Source organism: Desmodus rotundus, chromosome 8 (assembly GCF_022682495.2).
Source record: "Desmodus rotundus isolate HL8 chromosome 8, HLdesRot8A.1, whole genome shotgun sequence".
Taxonomy (NCBI): domain Eukaryota; kingdom Metazoa; phylum Chordata; class Mammalia; order Chiroptera; family Phyllostomidae; genus Desmodus; species Desmodus rotundus.
Genome location: NC_071394.1, coordinates 99,093,139 through 99,105,132, shown reverse-complemented (window position 1 = coordinate 99,105,132; position 11,994 = coordinate 99,093,139).

The following is an 11,994-nucleotide window of genomic DNA, read 5'->3' as shown; positions in this document are numbered from 1 at the left end:
ATCCAGCCCGCCTCTGGGGGCTGCCCGCATTCCTTGGCTCTCCCCTCCCTCCCCCTCCAAGGCTGGCCAAGGGCCAGGCGGTGTGTCTCTCTGGCCTTTGTTCCTCTGCTCACCTCTCTCTGACCCACAGCAGGAAAGTTTCCCGGCTTCATGGTTTCGGACTCAGGTGGTGAGATTGGTCCCATGTCAAGGTCTGTAATATAATCACATCTGTGAAGTCATTTTTGCCACGTGAGGTAACATGTTCCCAGGCTCCCAGGATTAGAGCATGGATATTTGGGGGGGGCAGGGGGAGAAGGAGGTCTTTATTCTGCCCCCACATCTTTACAAGTCCTGAAGCCACTGCCTATGGCAAGATTCGTGAAAAATCGCGCCCCCCCTACTTCTTCCTAAAGCCGCAACTGCTTTTGTGCCTCTCCCCTCCATATTCCCCGAACACACTGCTCCACAGGCCCAGCCCGTGGGGCGCCCCCTCCTCCCGGGACTGGGGCAGAGAAGCATAAAACGGACCTCTCTAGTGGGCAGGAGAGTCCCCTCACACTGGCTTCTGCCTGTTGCTGTTGGACTTAAGCACCATTCACAACTCATTTTCCCTTGGGAACAGGGTGAGTTAGGGGCTCTGGCGAGTTAGGGGCTCTGGTAGGTAATGGCTAAGGCACCTGTCTTTTGGAGACCTCTGTCGCCCCGATGCCTCACTTGTGACCAGGGACACGGATCTCCAACCTGTCTCCCCTCCTAGATGACCTTTTCAATTTTTCTCAATTACAGTTGACAGTCAATATTATTTTATCCTAGTTTCGGATGTACAGGTGATTGGACAATCGTATAGAGTGACCGCCCTGATGCTTAAAGGACACACCTGAGACCACACGTAGTCATTACAGTATCATAGACTACACCCCCTATGCTGTATTTTATAACTACCAATCCGTACTCAGTCCCTTCACGTGTGGCACCGAGTCCTCCAACCCTCCCCTCCTCCCCTCTGGCAACCATCAGTTTGTTTTCTGTATCTGTGAGACAGTTTGTGTTTTGTTTATTCGTTTATTTTGTTCTTTAGATTCCGCAGACAAGTGAAATCCCGTGGTGTTTGTCTTTCTCCGTCTGGCCTGCAGCAAAGACACAGCGGCAGTCCGTGAGAGGACCCTGGAACGACATTTCCTGAAGCTGCCCCTGCTCCTCCTCAAGTCCCCGACTCTTTTTCTTCCCACTCCAGCCCACCCCATCACTGCCCCCCCTCTGCCCCAGCCTCCGCCCCTCGCTGTGACCGCCCTAGGCTGTCATCTCCTCGGAACCATGCGGGAAGGCGGCTGGGCGAGGGACGCAGAGACAGTGCCCCCCAGGTAAAGTGTGGGGCACAGGCCAAGGTCAGGGAGCGCACCCCGAAACTGTGTAGTCCCTGATTCGCGGCTGGAGATAGGCTGGGACCTGACTCAATGGAGATTGTATGCCCTACGCCTCCCCATTCCCCACCCCAGTTACCCCACCGCCCACTGGCTCCCACCTGGACTTGCTCGGCACACAGCACACCTCGCACTGCACACCGCACACCGCAGCAAGGGGTGTCCCGGCCTCAGGTGGGTAGTCAGGATTCTCTCCAAAATGTATCGAAGTCATTGGGAGCCCTGGAGAGGCACGCAGCCCCTTCTTGTTCACCTCTCCTTGTCCCCTAGGACTCAGAGGTAAGCCAGGTGTTGGAGCTGGATAAGCACAGGACTCAGGAGGGGCTCTTCTCCCACTCCCCCTCCTCCTCTTCCTCCTCTGGACAGCAGGCAGGGGCCTTCTGCCTCTACACCTCACCTCACCCCACCCTAAGCCCTCACCACCATCCCATCTCTAGGAGAGTCATAGAGAGAGAAGGAAACCTAGCATGGGGTAGGGCCCCTACTCCTTGAGCTGCCATAAATATCATTAATGAATCAGCCAGTCAGGGGTGTCCAACCTGTTGGCATCTCTGGACCACACTGGGAGAAAAAGTTGTCTTGGGCCACACATTAAATAACTTGTGACATGTAATCACACACACACACACACACACACACATCTCAGAATGTTGTAAGTAAATTTACGATTTTGTGTTGGGCTGCATTCATAGCCATCCCGGGCCACGGGTTGGACACCCCTGTTTGCTAACCTGGGCCACACATTACAGTACAGGGAAATGACATAAAGAAATGCTCCTGGTGAAATATTAGGTGAAAAAGAATGAAGATTTACGAAGGTCTTGCCCTAACTGGTGTGGCTCAGTGGATTGAGCGCTGGCCTGCAAACCAAAGGGTCACCATTTCGATTCCCAGTCAGGGCACATGCCTGGGTTGTGGGCCAGGTCCCCAGTAGGGGGCGTGTGAGAGGAAACACACACTGATGTTTCTCTCCCTCTCTCCCTCCCTTCCCCTGTGTCTAAAAATAAATAAAATCTTTAAATAAAGAAAGAAGGTCTTTAAGACAATTTATAGAATGTGTGTGTGTATACCTTAAGTAACATTGTACACAGCACCTGCCTTAGTCAGCTTTGACCCCCAGAACAAAATATCACAGACTGGGAGGCCTGAATGACAGAAATCTATTTCTCACATTTCTGGAGACTGGAAATCCAAGATCAAGGTGCCAGCAAGGTGGGTTTCATTCTGAAGCCTTTTCTCCTGGCTTTTGGTGGTGGACATCTCAACAACTTGGAGAGGGCAAAGGAAGAGGGAGGAGGGGAGAGAAGGAGAGGGGTGAAGAGGGAAGGAACAGGCTTTCTGGTGTCTCCTCCTACAAGGACATTAATCCTCCCTTGAGGGCCCCACCCTCATGGCCTCATTCAATCCCAATTACCTCCCATAGGCCCCCTCTCCAAATAACGTCACAGTGGGGGTCAGGGCTGCAATATGGGAATTTGGGTGGATACGAACATTCAGTCCACAACTGTACCCTACAGGTGGTACCTCAGGATGGCTAAGAATTTACGTGCTGGAGCCAGACTACCTGAATTTGAGTCCCAGCTGCACTACTTACCAGCGTCTGCCCTTAGGCAAATCACTTAACCTTGCTCTGCTTCCAGTTGCCCGCCCAAGTATTTACTCTTTACTATGTGCCAGGCTCTGTTCTGGGCATCCGTCATGTGGTCGCTGATTATTCCTCCTGATGATCCTTTATCATCGTCAAGCCCATGTTACTGATGAAAAAGTTTTACATATGTTGTTATCTCCTTTAATCCTCGCAAATGCCGAAGAGCTAATATTCCCACCCTTTTTACAGACGAAGGAAATGGTTTGGGGAAGTGAATTTGATTACCCATAATACCCTACTAATAATTACAGACCCAGAATTCAAATAGGTTCCTCTTGACCCAAAAAGCCTGGCCACCCCCGCCCCGCCCCACCTGCACAGTCTCCCGTGATGCTTTGCCAGTGTTTGCCAATAGCCTGATGATAAGCATCACCTCACCTGGGGTGCTTACCGAAAACAGGCATGGAGTCGGCAGGCCCAGTTCTGTTCTCTGCCAGAGTGAGTCCCTTATTCTCTTTCCTGGGGCTCATTTTTGTTATGTGTAACACAAGAAGTTAGACAAAGTCTGAGACGGCAAATAGGTTTGGGTAGCTGCCCCGGCTGGTTGCTCTGCAGCAGCTCCCTGGAGCACAGCCAAGAGCAGAATGCTGAGGCTGCCGCTGGGTGGCGGTAGTGGGTCGGGGAGCGGTAGGGCGAATAACCACCCTGGTGTGCCCACTGCTCTCCTACTTTTAGCACTCTGAGTCCCGGACACTTGGCTATCCTAGTGATGGCTTCCCTGGATTAGACATTCTGTAAAGTCCCAACCAGAGCAAAAATTTTGTGACTTGCCCCTTGCCCCAGTGCCTGAGCATCTACATTCTGCTGGGTTCATTCTCTCTTTCCAAAATGCCTTTCATGTATCATGGGGTAATTAGTTATGCAGCAGCAGGATACTAACACAAGTGTGATCCAATCTGGAGCTTTGAACTACCCCACGGAGCTCACACGGCATCTAGCAGATGTTGCTCGCTTTCCCTTGAAAATCTCAAATGTCCCAAAGTGCCCCTATGTTTGTGGCGCAGCCAAGCACCTCAGTGCACAGTTTGGGAACTGTGGCTCTTTAAGAAGCATTTCTAGAGGTAAAGAGGAATATTAAAGAAGGACAAAAGGGTAGAGTCCCCCAGGAAGATTTATCAGTTTGTGTAGGTGCCAATTTGTAGGCACCTAATAACATGGCTTCAGAATAGAGAAAACAAAAACTTACAGAATGAATAGCTGAAGTAGACAAATTCACATTTATATACCTCTCTCAATAACTGATAAAGTGTATATAAAATTCCGTAAAGATACATGTAATAGGAGACCATTGTGGAGATTTAAACAGAAGAGTCACATGATCTGATTTATATTTGAAAACACCACTCTGGCAACTGGAGAACAGACCTAAGGTGCAGGTGCAAAAGTGATGGTAGTAGTAGCAAGGAAGTGGTGCTCTTTTTAAAGATTTTATTTACTTCGAGAGAGTCAAAGGGAGGGAGGAAGAGAGGGAGAGAAACATCGATGTGAGAGAGAAACATCAGTTAGTTGCCTTTCCCATGTGCCGTGACTGGGGACTGAACCCACAGCTTAGGCATGTGCCCTGACTGGGAATCAAACCAGTGACCCTTTGGTTCACAGGTCAGCACTCAATTCATGGAGCCATACCAGCCAGGGCCAAAGCCTATGTTCTTAACCACTATGATATACTGCCTGGCAAGAGTTATGTCTATAATGAGAATTATGCCATTTCTAAATGACTATGTCTTTGGTAATATTTAGTTCCCACTATTAATATTAATTATATTCCTTTATAATTGAGTTGTATGGGTACTGCCCTCATCTGAAAGAATCTAAAAGAAAGAACATGGATCCATGAATATAGAAATTAGAAATTTAAAAATTCCACTTGACTGTCTCTATCGTAATTCCCTATTCCCATTTTAAGATAAATGAAGCACTTTAAAATTTTCAGAGAGAGGTGCGCAGCAATATTTGCCAATTTGGGGTGGGGGCCTGCAATCTGCTACTTAAAAAGACGTCTGTGTGTCGGGTTTCAGGGCAAGTGGCTGTTTTCAGGATCCAAGTGAAATCTAACCTGATGAAACAATGCCAAGAGAAAAGGAAGGAGAATGAAAACGTGAAGGAGCACCCCTGCCCGTTGTTCCAATTCTCCAAAAGTTCCTGAAGACACATGAGAAGCATTGGGCACAGACACGGACGTCTGTGTGTCCAGCCATCACAAAGGACTTGAAAACCAACATCAATAATGAACAGATTCTCAGGAAGGTGAGCGATGTTGTCCTTTCCTCATTCTTCTCTGAAATGAAATGGCTAAGGTTTACTCCCAAGGAACCTGGGTCCTCAGTCCCCTCAAGCCCCAAACTGGTGGTGTCGCCCCCTCTGTGTTCCTGCCTGAAGTTCAAAGCCTGGCTCTGGCACCAAGGGCCTGCTCAGCACTTCTACGGCCCATCGCCCATGCCAGTCCTCCCAGCAGGCCTGCCTGTCTCACATCACTTCGCATCTGCAGTGGCAACCTGCCCCTCCTCCCTCTCTCCACCTAGAAAGCCCAGCCCAAAAGCACCCCTTCCGTCCTCACTGCAGGACCTCCCTCCCCAGCACCCCAGCTACCCAGCTTGATTCCTCCGAGTGAATGTCTCCTTCCCTTGACAGCTGATGTGCCCATGTCATCAGGCCACACCCATGTCACCTGTGCCTCCCATCCCACTTGGAGTGAGGTCAGCAAACACATAACTCTGATTCCAAAAGCACTGGATTTCTAAAAATTCCGATATCTTATTTTTTCTGAGATGACATCTAGGGGTTGGGTGTGAGGAGGAAGAAGAGGGCCCGACTCTGAGACCAAATGGTCAACCAATGGGAAAGGGCCTGATAGACCTGAAGGGGGAGTCTGGCCCCCAGAGACAGACAGGCCAGCTTCGCAACCTTCCTATCACCAGTGCAGAAAGCCATTCTGTTTTAATAATCAATACCCACCCACTGATTCCCTAAAATGCTGAGGGCTGAACAAGACAACGAATTAAACAGAATTAGATAGAGACGGGTACTTAAGAAAAAATAAAAAAGCTCATTATTTAGGTAACTGTGACCCAACGCTGTCCCACCCATATTTTTCCTGAGTGTTTCTTGGAGGATGAGGATGATTCTATTGCACCCCACTCAAGAAGAACCACCTAAAGTTCCTCTCTAACCTTCTTCTTCCTGCACCTAAACGCCCAATTCCCAGGGCAGCTGTCCCTCCAGCCTCTCCCTCTCTGCCTCCTCCACTCTCCCTGTCCCCAGCCACCCTCCTCCGTCTCTCTAATTCCTTCTTCCGCACTTGCTCCTCTGGGCTTCCTCACACCGCTCCCTGCGCATCCCGTGGGAGGAGCTTTACAGAACCATCCTTCTTGTGGTAAAATAATTACCAACTTTTTTCTATTGTAGTCCTTATAATTACCATCCACTGCTGAATCCTAAGAGTTAATCATAAACCTTGTTCAAGTTTCTAAGCCCTTCAGCAATGGTTTCTAAACACTTCAAATTGCAGTCGCCGTCAGAAATGCAGTTAACATCATGACCCAGTGTGTGCGGGCTGGCCGGTTGCTTTGGTTGGGTTCCATTTTGATTCTGAATATCATTAAAATAAAAGTTTCATTAGACAATTATTTCTTACAGCTTAGAATACACTCAGATAATTTCTCTTCTTTCCTATTTTATTCAAGAAAAAAAATCTGGTTGCAATGAAATTGCTTTCCTGACCCAACAAGGGGCAGTAACCTGCTGGAACCATCTGGCCTGGAGGACTTTTCATGGAACTTTGCGGATGGCAGGAGCTTCATAAGTTTGTGTTGAGTGCACCCCAACACACGCCTATTCCAAAATTAATAACTTTTTAAAATGTTCTTCTAACGTTGTCTAACGACAAGAGTCTTTCTCCACATATTCAGACGCATGGGTGTTTCTTCACGACGTCCACTGTAGTTTTTCTCTCACTCCAGTTCATACTTGTAAGACTCGATGACTCCCCGCCAAGCATCCCACCAATTTCCTCGGAACCTTTGCTCACGACGATTCGAGACGAGTGTTACATGCCGGGGAACCAGATCTGCGTCTGGGGCCTTCACCTGAGCAACTCGGGGATTGCCAGACTCATGAGTCACACACTTTGAAAATGTTCACTCAATTAATCTTCATGTTGACTATGAGCATATTGTATCCTGTGTTCTAGCTATAATTCATTTGGGTGTTGAATGATATGCTCCACGTTTTTCTAAAAACATAACAAAAGAAACAAACAAACAAAACAATGGCCCCGGCTGGTGTGGCTCAGTTGGTTGGAACATTGTCCCGTGTTCCGAAAGGTTGCAGGTTCGATTCCCAGTCAGGGTACATGCCTAGGTTGCAGGTTTGATCCCCAATTGGGGCTGATACAGGAGGCAACCGATCAGTGTAATCCACCATTGGATGATGATTTTAAAAAGTAATTTTTAAAAAGTGTATTTTTAATGAAACATTTCAAATAACTAAAAATGCAACAAATAGAACAGACATCCATGTATATTTCATAAAATATACGTTTTCAAGGAATAAAAATTGCAGAGTTTACAAATACAATAGCTAAAGCTTTATCTCACTTCTTTTCCCCCAACTACTTCCCAGAGGTACCACTAGCCTGAAGTTGCCGTGAATCAACCTGCTGCTTTGACGGAGCTCCCTGAGGGGACGCTGGCTTCAGGGCCCTGCTAGTCCTCTAGGCTCCGCCCCGTCTCAGTCACCGCCCTTTGGGTGTTCCTCATCAACCTGTCACTCAATCAGCCCATTTTAAATATATTATATATTCATATATTAAGTATATATAAATTTATACTAAATATATAATATATATATATACTTTAACACTCTTAGAAGAAAACATAGAGGAAAAGCTTTGTGAGGTTGGACTTGGCAATGATTTCTTGGCTATGACGCTAAAAGCACAGGCAACACAAGAAAAACCAGATGGACTGACTACATCCAAATCGAACACTTCTGTGCCTCAAACGCACAACCAACAGCGTGAAAGGGCAGCCCACGGGGTGGTGATATCTGGTAAGGGGTTAATGCCCAGGGTATAAAAGAACTCCTACAACTCAACAACAAAACAAGCACCCTGTTTTTAAAAATGGGGGAAAGACCTGAATAGACAGTCTGCAAAGAACATATACAAATGTCCAAATGCAAATCAAAACCACAATGAGATACCACTTCATGTAAATTAAAATGGTTACTATAAAAAACACAGAAAATAACATGTTGATGAGGATGTGGAGAAATCGGAACCCTTGTGCACGGTCAGTGAAAATGTAGAATGGTGCAGCCACTGTGGAAAACAGTGTGGAGGTTCCTGAAAAATTAAAAATAGAATTGCCATATAATCCAGCAATTCTACTTCTGGGTACTTGCCCAAAAGAGTTGAATGCAGGGTCTCAAAGGGACACGTGTTCACCCCTGTTCATAGCGGCAACACTCACACAGTCAAACATGGAAACAGGCCGAACGGACAGGCAAATGGATAAGCAAGGCATGGTGTACACATACAATAGAATATCACTCAGTTTTAGAACACATTCTGACATGTGCTACAACCTGCGTGGACCTTGAAGGACTTATTCTGAGTTCAGTAAGTCAGACCCAAAAGGACGAGTACCGTATGACCCCACTTATTCGAGGTCCCCGGAGGAGTCGCATTCATGGAGACAGAAGGGCAGGGGTCGCCGGGGGCTGGGGCGGGGAGAACGAGTGGCGTTGGGCGGGCGCAGAGATTCCGTTTTGCAAGACGTGAGTGTTCTGTGGGTGGCCGGCGGGGACGGTGGTACCACGGCGTGAACGCGCCTAGTGCCACGGAACTGCACACTGAAAAATAATTAAGATGGTGCGTTGTATGTCGTGTCCATTTGACTACAACATTAAAATAATTTTTAAAAAGTCTCTTAAATATATAACCAGAAGTTTTAGTTGTTTTTATTCAGAGAGTCAGGCAGGGTACCCGGCCTACTCAAGCCGGGAATAGAGTGCCTCCCTGTGTGTTCAAACTCACCCTTAGCTGTTCCTGGAGCGGTCGCCCCCTTGGTGGGATGGAGGCTGCTGAGACGGCCTATCACACGTGGCTGGGGTCTTCCCCCACCGGGCTTGTGCCCCAGTGAGTGACACCGCAAACCACGGGTTCAGACTCCTAGGCCTTGGCACAGCCCTTTTTGTACAGACCGACCTTAACACAGGCGACGACGTGCCACAGGGGCCCCTCTATCAGAAGCACAGCTTGAGACACCCAGCCCAGCATCAAACTCGCCTTCTCTCCCCGGAGAGGCCCCGGGCCCCAGCTCTATAGTTAAGGCTGCAAGTGCTTTTCTATTCTCAGCCAAGGTATAATTTGCAATCCTCTCTCTGACCAACGTGTCATTACCTCAAAAGACCTAAGTCCTCCAAACCTCACCAAAGCCTCTTTTAGGCTTAAATTCGGAACTGAAGGAGTCCTCAGGTTGTGGTGATTCTAACTGTTAAAATGTGGCCTTCGTGATTTGTAATTTCAAATACCCTTTCCTGTCCGTAATGTAGAGATTTAACGGTGACTGGGATCATTCATCACCACAAGCAATGAACTTGGCATCCACTCCTCCGTTCAGGAACCAAGAGAACTTGAGTTGGCTCCAAAGGCTCACATGTCGCCACCGGTCCAGCTGCTTCGACATGACAGGCCCCCAGCTGCGGAGTTTGCACAGACTAGTTCTGAGCGGTCCTCTGAATTCTGATGATATCTGTAACTATGAACTAAATCATTGGTGAGATCATTTAACTATTATAGTTTTTATCTAATGACAACATTGGCCCAGCAACACTTCTCTGCTAAAAAGAACACAGCCACAGGCAGACAACAATTTGCTAGGGCTGCAGTCACAAGGTACCACAGATTGCACAGCTTAAACGACAGAAACGTATTTTCTCACAGGTCCAGAGGCTCAAAGTCGGAGCTCAGGGTGTCGGCAGGGTCGGTCTCTCCTGAGGCCTCTCTCTCCTTGGCTTGTAAATGGTCATCTTCTTCCTGTGTCTTCACCTGGCCTTCCCTCTGCACCTATCTGTGACCAAAGTTCCTTTCTCACAAGGACACCAGTCCGACTCCATTAGCGATCACCCTAATGACCTCATTTTTAACTCAATTACCTTTTTAAAGGGACTATTTGCAAATACAGTTACATTCAGAGATACAAGGGGTTAGGGCTTCAACATACGAAGTGGGGGTTGGGGGGAGACACAGTTCAGCCCATAATAACCTCTAAAAATGCTACAGAATATCTTATCTCACCATAAAGCTTGGTGTTTCCCATATAGTCCTTCAACGAGTCTCCATTTTTAAGAGAAATAATTTAGTTTCATGACGTTTTCTTCTTGGGTAATTAGAAAATTATCTTAGAGGCAAAAATGTTGAGGTAAGCCCTGGCTGGGTGGCTCAGTTGCTTAGAACATTCTCCCAATTCACCAAGGTTATAGGTTCAATCCCCAGTCAGGGCACGCACAAGAAGCAACCAATGAATGGATAAATGAGTGGAACAACATATTAATGTTTCTCTCTCTCTCTCTTTCTTTCTCTAAAATAAATTTTTAAAAACTGAAATTCATAACAAATGCTGAGTTGTTTAGCATCTGACTTTTAATAACACTAAAACACAGAGCATCAGTCTTCGCTCTGTAAGCCCCTTTCCACTCCGCACGCATGGGCTCAGTTTCTGGAACCAAAGGGGCGCTCCACCTGCCCACCTACCACCCTGGAACTCATTGACTGCGAGATGGCTCCGTGGTCTCTGGGGAGCCTGGGGCAGCCTCTGCAGCTCAGCTGTTTGCAACCTCTGGTCCTCGATTTCTGCAAGTAAGGCTGGACGTGGCATCCCTTCAAGGCTCTTCCTGCGTCAGGAGGGAGAGGCAAAGGCAGGGGCAGGAGGTGTCCCATTTCCTTGTGTCCCATCAAGTCATCACTGAAAAGGGATACTGGCAAAACCTCCTTAGAGGTGATGATCCTGAGTCAATGTTAGGGTTCTCAAAACGAGTCTGTTCATTCATTTATTCTTTCCACAAGTATTTGTGCAAGGCCAGTCTGTGCAAGACACCGTGCTCATTGCTAAGGAAGACGCACGCACACGTAAGGTGATGCTGCCATCCGAGGCGCCCTCAGGGGAGCAGAGGAGAGGAGACATGCTCTCCTTGATTATGCAGAATGTAAGGCTGAAATCGGAATGCCACGGAGGATGTCCATGTAAATTGTAGTCATGGTTTGGATACAGGAAACCACGGTCCTTGAGGTGAAGCAGAAGCAGAAGGGATTCACCAGGAGAGGAGGTGGGAGGAAAGGCATGGGGCCAGGGGAGGGTAGTGCAAATCCTTCAGAGGGCTGGACACCAAGCATGCCAGGGGAGGGTCAGGAGATAATAATAATAATAATAATAATAATAATAAAATGCCAGCTAATGGTGCTTGCTGTGTGCCAAGCGCAGTGCATGAATCATCTCGTTTGTTCTCCCAATGATAGATAGATATGTACCACTACACATAGATATATGGCCGTAACGATAGGTATGTGCCATTTCCATCCCTGGATTATGGATGAGGACACACTCAAGGGGTTAATTGGCTTATTCAAGGCCGTTCGACTCTTAGGGGTGGAGCCTAGATGTGAATCCAGCTGTCTGAATCAGAGCCCACCTCTCATCCACGATCCTAGTCTGCTGCGGGTCTATAATTTGCCATCCGTGAACAATTTCAAGCTGCTCATGTGATCTGGAGTAGGTCCTGCCACCGCTGCGATCCATAATGAGATGATCCCTTCTGCTCCTCAAGTCTGTGATTTTGTGACCGTCCACGGAGCCAGGTGGTGCCTTGCACTCAACAGGCTAACGGGTTGTGAAGTGGAAGAGATGGCTCACACCGGGAGGTGGTTCCAGAGCAACGCCAAGG